The sequence below is a fragment of the Caloenas nicobarica genome, chromosome 1 (assembly GCF_036013445.1).
Source record: "Caloenas nicobarica isolate bCalNic1 chromosome 1, bCalNic1.hap1, whole genome shotgun sequence".
In the NCBI taxonomy this organism is placed as follows: Eukaryota; Metazoa; Chordata; class Aves; order Columbiformes; family Columbidae; genus Caloenas; species Caloenas nicobarica.
The window spans coordinates 149,645,643-149,652,993 of record NC_088245.1 but is presented as its reverse complement, the minus strand read 5'-3'; positions in this window follow the sequence as shown (position 1 = coordinate 149,652,993).

The window sequence follows — 7,351 nt, the reverse complement described above, 5'->3', positions numbered from 1 at the left end:
CAGGAAAGCCCAGAGAAATCTCCCATTCTGGGTCTGCCTTTGCTCCCTTACCTACAGGGAGAGCAGCTAAAGAGGAGGATGGAAATCTCATGCCTCTTTCAGGAGAGGCATTTCCAAGCAGGAAGGAAGGAAGAGCAGCAGTTTGCAGTTTTCTTGTGAATCAAGAGGAATGGGAAAAGCATCAAGGAGTTCCAAACATTTTTTCCCTTTCTTTTCCACTTCTGCTGAAATGTAAATCAGGAGGTGTTGATAAGCTCTCTTCTCCCCTCCTCAGGCACAGCACTGTATGTCCACAGATTGCCCCAAGAAATGCTGCTTGGCAGAAAGCTATAATCAGAGTAATTGAATTGAAGGTTGATGCATGAGAGTAGGAAGGCTCTACAGAGGGATCTGGACAGGCTGGATTGATGAGCCAAGGCCAGTTGTCTGAGGTTCATCAAGGTGAAGTGCCGGGTCCTGCACTTAGGTCAAAACAACCCCAGGCAGCCCCACAGGCTCGGGGAAGAGTGTCTGGAAAGCTGCCTGGTGGAAAAGGATCTGGGGGTGCTGGTCAACAACTGGCTGAACATGAGCCAGCAGTGTGCCCAGGTGGCCAAAAAGGCCAACAGCATCCTGGCTTGTATCAGGAATAGTGTGGCCAGCAGGACTAGGGCAGTGATCATCCCCCTGTACTTGGCACTGGTGAGGCTACACCTTCAATCCTGTGTTCAGTTCTGGGCCCCTCACTACAAGAAAGACATTGAGGTGCTGGAGAGAGAGCAGAGAAGGGCAACGAAGGTCATGAAGGGTCTGGAGCACAAGTCTGATGAGGATCAGCTGAGGGAACTGGAGCTGTTTAGCCTGGAGAAAAGGAGGCTGAGGGGAGACCTGATCGCTGTCTGCAACCACCTGAGAGGAGGTTGTAGCATGGAGGAGGTTGGTCTCTTCTCCCAGGGAACAAGTGACAGGATGAGAGGAAATGGCCTCAAGTTGCAGCAGGGGAGGTCTAGGTTGGATATTAAGAAAAATTTCTTCCCGGAAAGGGTTGTCAGGCATTGGAACAGGCCGCCCAGGGAAGTGGTGGAGTCACCATCCCTGGAGGTGTTTAAAAGATGCGTAGATGAGGTTCTTAGGGACATGGTTTAGTGACAGTCTTACAGTAATGGCTGGACTCAATGATTTTGAGGGTCTCTTCCCAACAAAATTATTCTATGATTGCCTGATTCTGTTAATTGACCCACAGCCTGCTCTCGATTGATCCACAAAATGACAGCTACCAGGATGAGGCCAGCTGGGTTATCGCAGCAGTCCATACATAGGCCACGGGTTAAGCTGAGCTTTACGTGGGGCAGATCTCCACTTGTTTGTTCTGAATTTTTGCTCTGCCTGTGAGATGGAGTGACCGGTAGAGGCATTTTTGGCTGGCCATTTGCAGCTGGATGTTTGCCAGCACCTTTTCACCTCCTGAACAACACAGAAATGCTAGATCAGATTTGGAAATCTGGCCTATTATTTTTTGATTATTGTCCTAAGGATAGAAGAGTACCCTCTTCACTTGTCAGCGACTAATAGGTCACAAGTTGGCTGGTTTACCAGACATGAAAACAATTTGCCAACAGCAGGGACTTAGACCCTAAAAGGAGAGAACACCCTTTTAGCTGGCAGCCTCTTCACCACCCTGAACAAAGGAGAGATATAGGGTATCGGTAGCTGCTTTTAAGTTGTCCTGAGTGCTAACTTGTGTTTGATTTTTAGGCTGTCTGTCTTTTAAGTCTTGCTTGTCTAGTGCTAACAACTGCTCAGTGAGCTAATACTTCTTAAGAGCTGCTATCAGTCACCCACACTGCCTGGTCTGGAAAACAGACATGAAGTTTTTGGTAGCTCAATCCTTATCCCCCCACATCGGTGGGATCCTGCCACTGATGATGAAGGGTAGAAGATTAAAGCCAGCTCATTCTGCTGCCCTTGGTCAGGCATTGGCCATCTTATATGTACTGAAAGGGCCTAGATTTATTTCATTTGAAATGATTGTAGCACCAGGTGCATCTTATGTGAATATAAAGATGAAATTTCCTATTTATTCCTAATGGTATCTTAGAATATTCTAATTGCATATTTTTCCTTCCCTTCTGTGCAGCAGCTACAGAACTCAGACAGAGATGCCAGCAGTAGATGAAGAGGGTTTGGAAGTTACACAGAGGTGTAGAGAAGGGGAGAGAAGGCTTAGGATGGACTGAAGGGAATTGCACGCCCTTCCTTGCTCACTGCTGACACTCCCCAGCCTCACATCTCTGCAGCCCGTCCCTTGGATACCCTCAGCACTTTGCAGCTCTCTTCCACTAAGATACTTAAGGTGAGAAGGGAATTTGTAAGGCACTGAAATGTTGCCCTCAGCAGTGATTCATGCTAGGAACAGTCCTTGGCCCTCACGTTTGGCCCTACAGCACATTTTGGCAGAGGAACAGGGGTGGGGCTTGGCTGCCTGAAGTTCATGGAGCTATAATAGGAACACTTTTTATTCTCATTAAGGCAATGAGCTCAGTGTGGTTATTTAGGATATTTGTGGGAAGATTCACCAGCCTTGATACAGGGAGCTGCAAGTTAAGAAGTTCATTCAGCTGCCCACACAGAGGTGGCTCGTGTGCTGTGAGGTGTCCTGGGCATCCAGGCAGCCAGAACAGCACAGGTCACTTCCAGGTCCTTTGTCCTCCCTCCTGCCCCATATAGGTGTCTCAGATACCTCAGGGTATATCCAGTGGCATTAGGCAGCTCCCTGTGAGCAACTGCCTGGAGCCCTTGAGGACCAAGACTAACATAGTCTCCTTTTCTAGGAATGAGTAGGCTTCTCCAGAGGACAATTAAGCATCTAAGGGAAGCCAGGTGAATTGCCCTCTGGAGGTTAACGTTTCGCTTCTTTGGTCATGCCCACAGACTTTAGACTTATGACTTTCTTGTGTCTTGTATAAAGTGAGACAAATCCCACTTACGCTGCAGTAAAACATGATGCAGACATTTTTTAGAACTTTGTTTTAGGATCAAGTCACAGATCAAAATGATTTACAAGCCTTCATTTATCCTTTTTTTTTTTCCATTCACACACAAGCTTTCTATTTTTGTGCTTATCTCTCGAGTTCCCTTTTTAACGACTGCCAACAGGACAGCTACTGCTATCATGCACTGTGCTACGGCTGCTTCCCAGTGGCACCACGTTTAGCCCCCAGGTGCGATTTCCAGGAGGTGAAGACAGAGCAAGCGTTGGTGCAGGCGTGAGCGGGCGAGCATACACTTTATAACAATGCTGAGATGCTGAAGAGCGGTAGCTGCAATGTTGATCATATCATGGCAGTGTTACCAGGAGACACCTCACAGCATGGCAGACACATGCTATTGGAGTCTCTTCACCCTCTGGAAGGTGGTGGGTGTAACGTTTTACATCTCTCACTCAGACGTGGAGGATGAGCAGCCTAACAAGGTCACATTTGTTAGAGGCATACGTATTTCCATTTATGAGGGCGGATGGCAAACAAAGTGCCTGGCGCGAAGCAAGACACTCTAAAAAGGAATTGTTTTGGAGGGAGTGTCTATGCAAAGCTAGGAAGACAAGTGGTGGTTAGATACCATATGTTGAGGCAGGCATAAATACATTAAATCAAAGCCTCCTGTATTTATCAAGCAAAAGAGCAAAACCTACTTTTGATTCTGAAAAACCTTCCATCTCTATTGCTATCCAGGTCACTGTTAGCAAAGTGGCAGAGGAGATGCGTGATGTACCCCCAAAGCTGAAAGTTCACTCCTTCGCTTCTAATGCAGAACCTGTGCTGTGATATGGTTCATAGCTACTGCTGAGCCTTTGCTAGACTTGAGAGAGCACTGTCTCAGCTGGTGAGTCTTAGACGGGATATCCACAAAGACATAATGCTCGTTTAGGTTGCACCTTGAATTTCTTTTACGGCGGACAAAGATAGATAATACCTCTCAATCTTTGAGGTGAGAAGGCACAGCCTGAGAAATCTCAGCTCCAAACATTATTTATGCTAAATCCCTTTGAGATGAAAGCTGTAGCTTCACTTGTTTCATATCCTGGACTCAAGGATCTTCAGAGCATGGAGTTTTCAAAACCTACTATCCTACAAAATCTGATATCTTCAATCTATGATGATAATAGAAATCAAGATGTCTAGAAGATGCAATGTCTTTTCAGACTTCCAGGAACATCGAGTAATTAGTATGGAAAGGACATGAGAACAGAGAATAAGGAAGGCACAGATGAAGTTTTCCTTTGAGGCACCACTAGGACATGTTTTGTGACTATATTCAGTTAAAGGTGTATCTTATTGTGTCCTCTTTCAGTTTTACTGAGGTTTAAGGCAATGTCATTATCCTCTGTTGGCTCCTGAGAAATGAAGCTCAGTTGAATTACACACCATAATTTTGAATCAGCAGCTATTTTCTTTCCATGAAATGCTTTCTGCAAATTTTGCAGATTTGGAGGTTTCCAAGAATGCCTGTATCAAAAATGCACACTAAACTCAACTCTTGATGAGACTGCTGTCTGAATGACAGACAATGGGACATGTTTCTGCTTCTGAGGCCAAGATCCCTCTCCTCCCTGCTTGCCTTTGATGCTGATGTCTCATTGAAGAGGAACAGCATGGCCCAAAAAGAGACTCTTGACTTATAAACATTAGAGTAATGGTCAGTGGTACCAGATAGGAGGAGCCTTCCCACTGGCATAGCAGCAGAAAGCCTGAGTAACAGGCAGCCGGGCTAGAAGGTGCTCATGTGGGCACCCATGTGTGTCCAGCCTGTTCCCAACAGCTTCCCACAGCCTGGGGACCACTAGGAGCCATCATAGGCACTGCAGGAGGGGTGAGGAGCAGCAGCTGTTGGGGAAGCCCATGCCAGCTAAAATATGCATTTGACTTCAGAGCCAAGAAGATCGGCCAGCACTGACTCAAAGAATGCACCGTATCATCCTACCAAGAGTTTTCCTGGAAATCCTTTTCAGACTCCCAGACAACTCCCAGACAACTCCCAGACAGCTTTAGTTGCCATCTTTGGTGTAGACTGACAGTAAGCAGGTTGCCAAAAATTGAACATGGCATAAAATTTCAGCCATGCCAGAAACAAGATGACATTCTCTAAAATTAAGAGCAAACACTGTTTAACAGACATAGCCAGAGAAATTAAGATCTACTTAACTTGCTTTCTGCAGATGCTAGGGTATGGATATACACTAAGAGCAAACTCTTAATGCCTGGGGATGACTCCTAAAGCCAATGTTTATCTTTTACTTAGCTTAATGAATAGGTAATGACAGACACATGACAGTGGATAACTATGGTGCACCTCAATCAATGTCAAAGCTGTACACAGCTCCTCCTCGTTTGTTTGGCTCACTTTGAAGAGGACTATCAGCAGCAATTCATCACCTCTGAAGAGGGGCTGATACACAGCAGAGAGCATTCTCAGAAACTCAACCGCTGGAGAGGGACAGCAAAGTTTGGCTCTGCAGGAGAGGCCCCGAGGTCAGCAGCAGTCGCCAGGAAGGCATTTCAGGGGCCAAGGTCCCCTGCTGTCATGCTGAGGGACCTGCTATGAGATCAAGATGAACAGCACAGCAGAGCCAAGATGAACTCAGTGAAAAGGGACCACTTTGCCTCCTGCTCTGTCACACAGGATTGCGGGCACTTTGGAAAGACCTTCAGCATTCTGGACTCAACTTTTTGTTGTTTCACATTTAGCAACCAGGAGTCTTGACTTATAATCATAGAATCATAGGATCGTTTTTGTTGGAAGAGATCATCAAGATCATCGAGTCCAACCATTAACCTAACTCTGGTACTAGACCATGACTCTAAGAACCTCATCTACACCTCTCCAGGGATGGTGACTCAACCACTTCCCTGGGCAGCCTGTTCCAATGCCTGACTTCTTGATCCTTTGGAGGGCTTTGAAATACTTTACCACCAGGACAAGTAATAGCCAGCTGTTCAGAAATCATTATGGTAACAAGAAGAATTGGCTGGGCCCAAAGTTGTACACTTTCCTGGACTGAACTGGTCAGGGTGTGAAAGGGCATAGTGACCCCCTGATAACAGAGGTCCTGAACAGCAGACCCTGGTCTGCACAAATCCATTGCGTAGTTTAATGGTAGACCTTTACATTTGCCTATGTATGAAAGCATGAGATACTGAAGGTGTAAATAGAGAGTGTTAGCATCCTTTAACTGGCCAAAAGGGAAAATTTTAAGCAAGGATTCATGTTCATTAATAAGTCTCATAATTATTCTTCAGCATAAAAAAATATATTTCAGAAGCTTTTCCACAGTACATGAGACTATGCTGACATAATCTATGCTAACTTGGATACTCTTAAAAACAATAGCCACGTTTACTTTTAAGCAAATATTTTTAATTACTGCAACACTCAGGAACTGGCCAGGTCAATGACTCAGTTGTGCTGGGTGCTGTGCAAAAACAAAGCATAAAGGAGCACTCAGAATCTCACCACACTGTTAAATGCCAGCCTGCTCCATATTTTAAGCTGGGGATAACCATCGCTCTGTAGTAATCCTATGGTTTGCATTCATTTGAAAAATGTCTCCCGTTATGTGCCTCGGTTAAAATTACGAGGCAAAGACTTTAGAGAAAAGTCTCCTGTATTCTTTTCCGGAGTGTGTGGTTTTCTCCTTCCATATGCACCTCCTCGTTCTCTTCTGGAGAACAAATCATAGCTTCATCTGAAAGCTCATACATTGACTGACTTACCTGCTCAGCTGAACAAGTACTCTCCCTAGCTGTGCTCAAAATAGTGTTGCTCCCCATACACAGATTATTCCCAATACTTCGTTCTCCTTAATCATGAGACTGAGCTCTCCTTGTTACTTGAGTCTCTAAGTCAGACTGTGTGCCCTCTTATCAAGAGAAAAAAGGTGAGACAAGGATCATGTTACAACCCAAATGTAGCAGGAGATTCTCTTGAGCTCTCCTGCTTATTTTAGTCATTTGGCCACCTTCCCACACCAGATAATGCTGATCTGAGGTGTAAGTTGTCATCTTTGTGGTGTTAGAAATATGTTAGACAACAAACATTTTGGGGAAAAACCCACAGACATGAGTCATGCTCAAAATTCTCTGGCTACATCCATTAACCTGCTGTACCACTTTTTTTCCTCTGATCTCTTGGGAGTGGATGACTGCAAAAACAGAGACTTAGCCTGAAACTTTCTGAACATGGAAGCTTCCTGTGGTGTGGGCAGATTTCTGTGATACCACAGATTTTCCTTCTGTGGCCACTCCAGCAAGAAGATCCTCTGCCAACCTCCCCACCTTCACCAGTAGTTTCCAATGCCATGTTCCCTCTTGTGCTG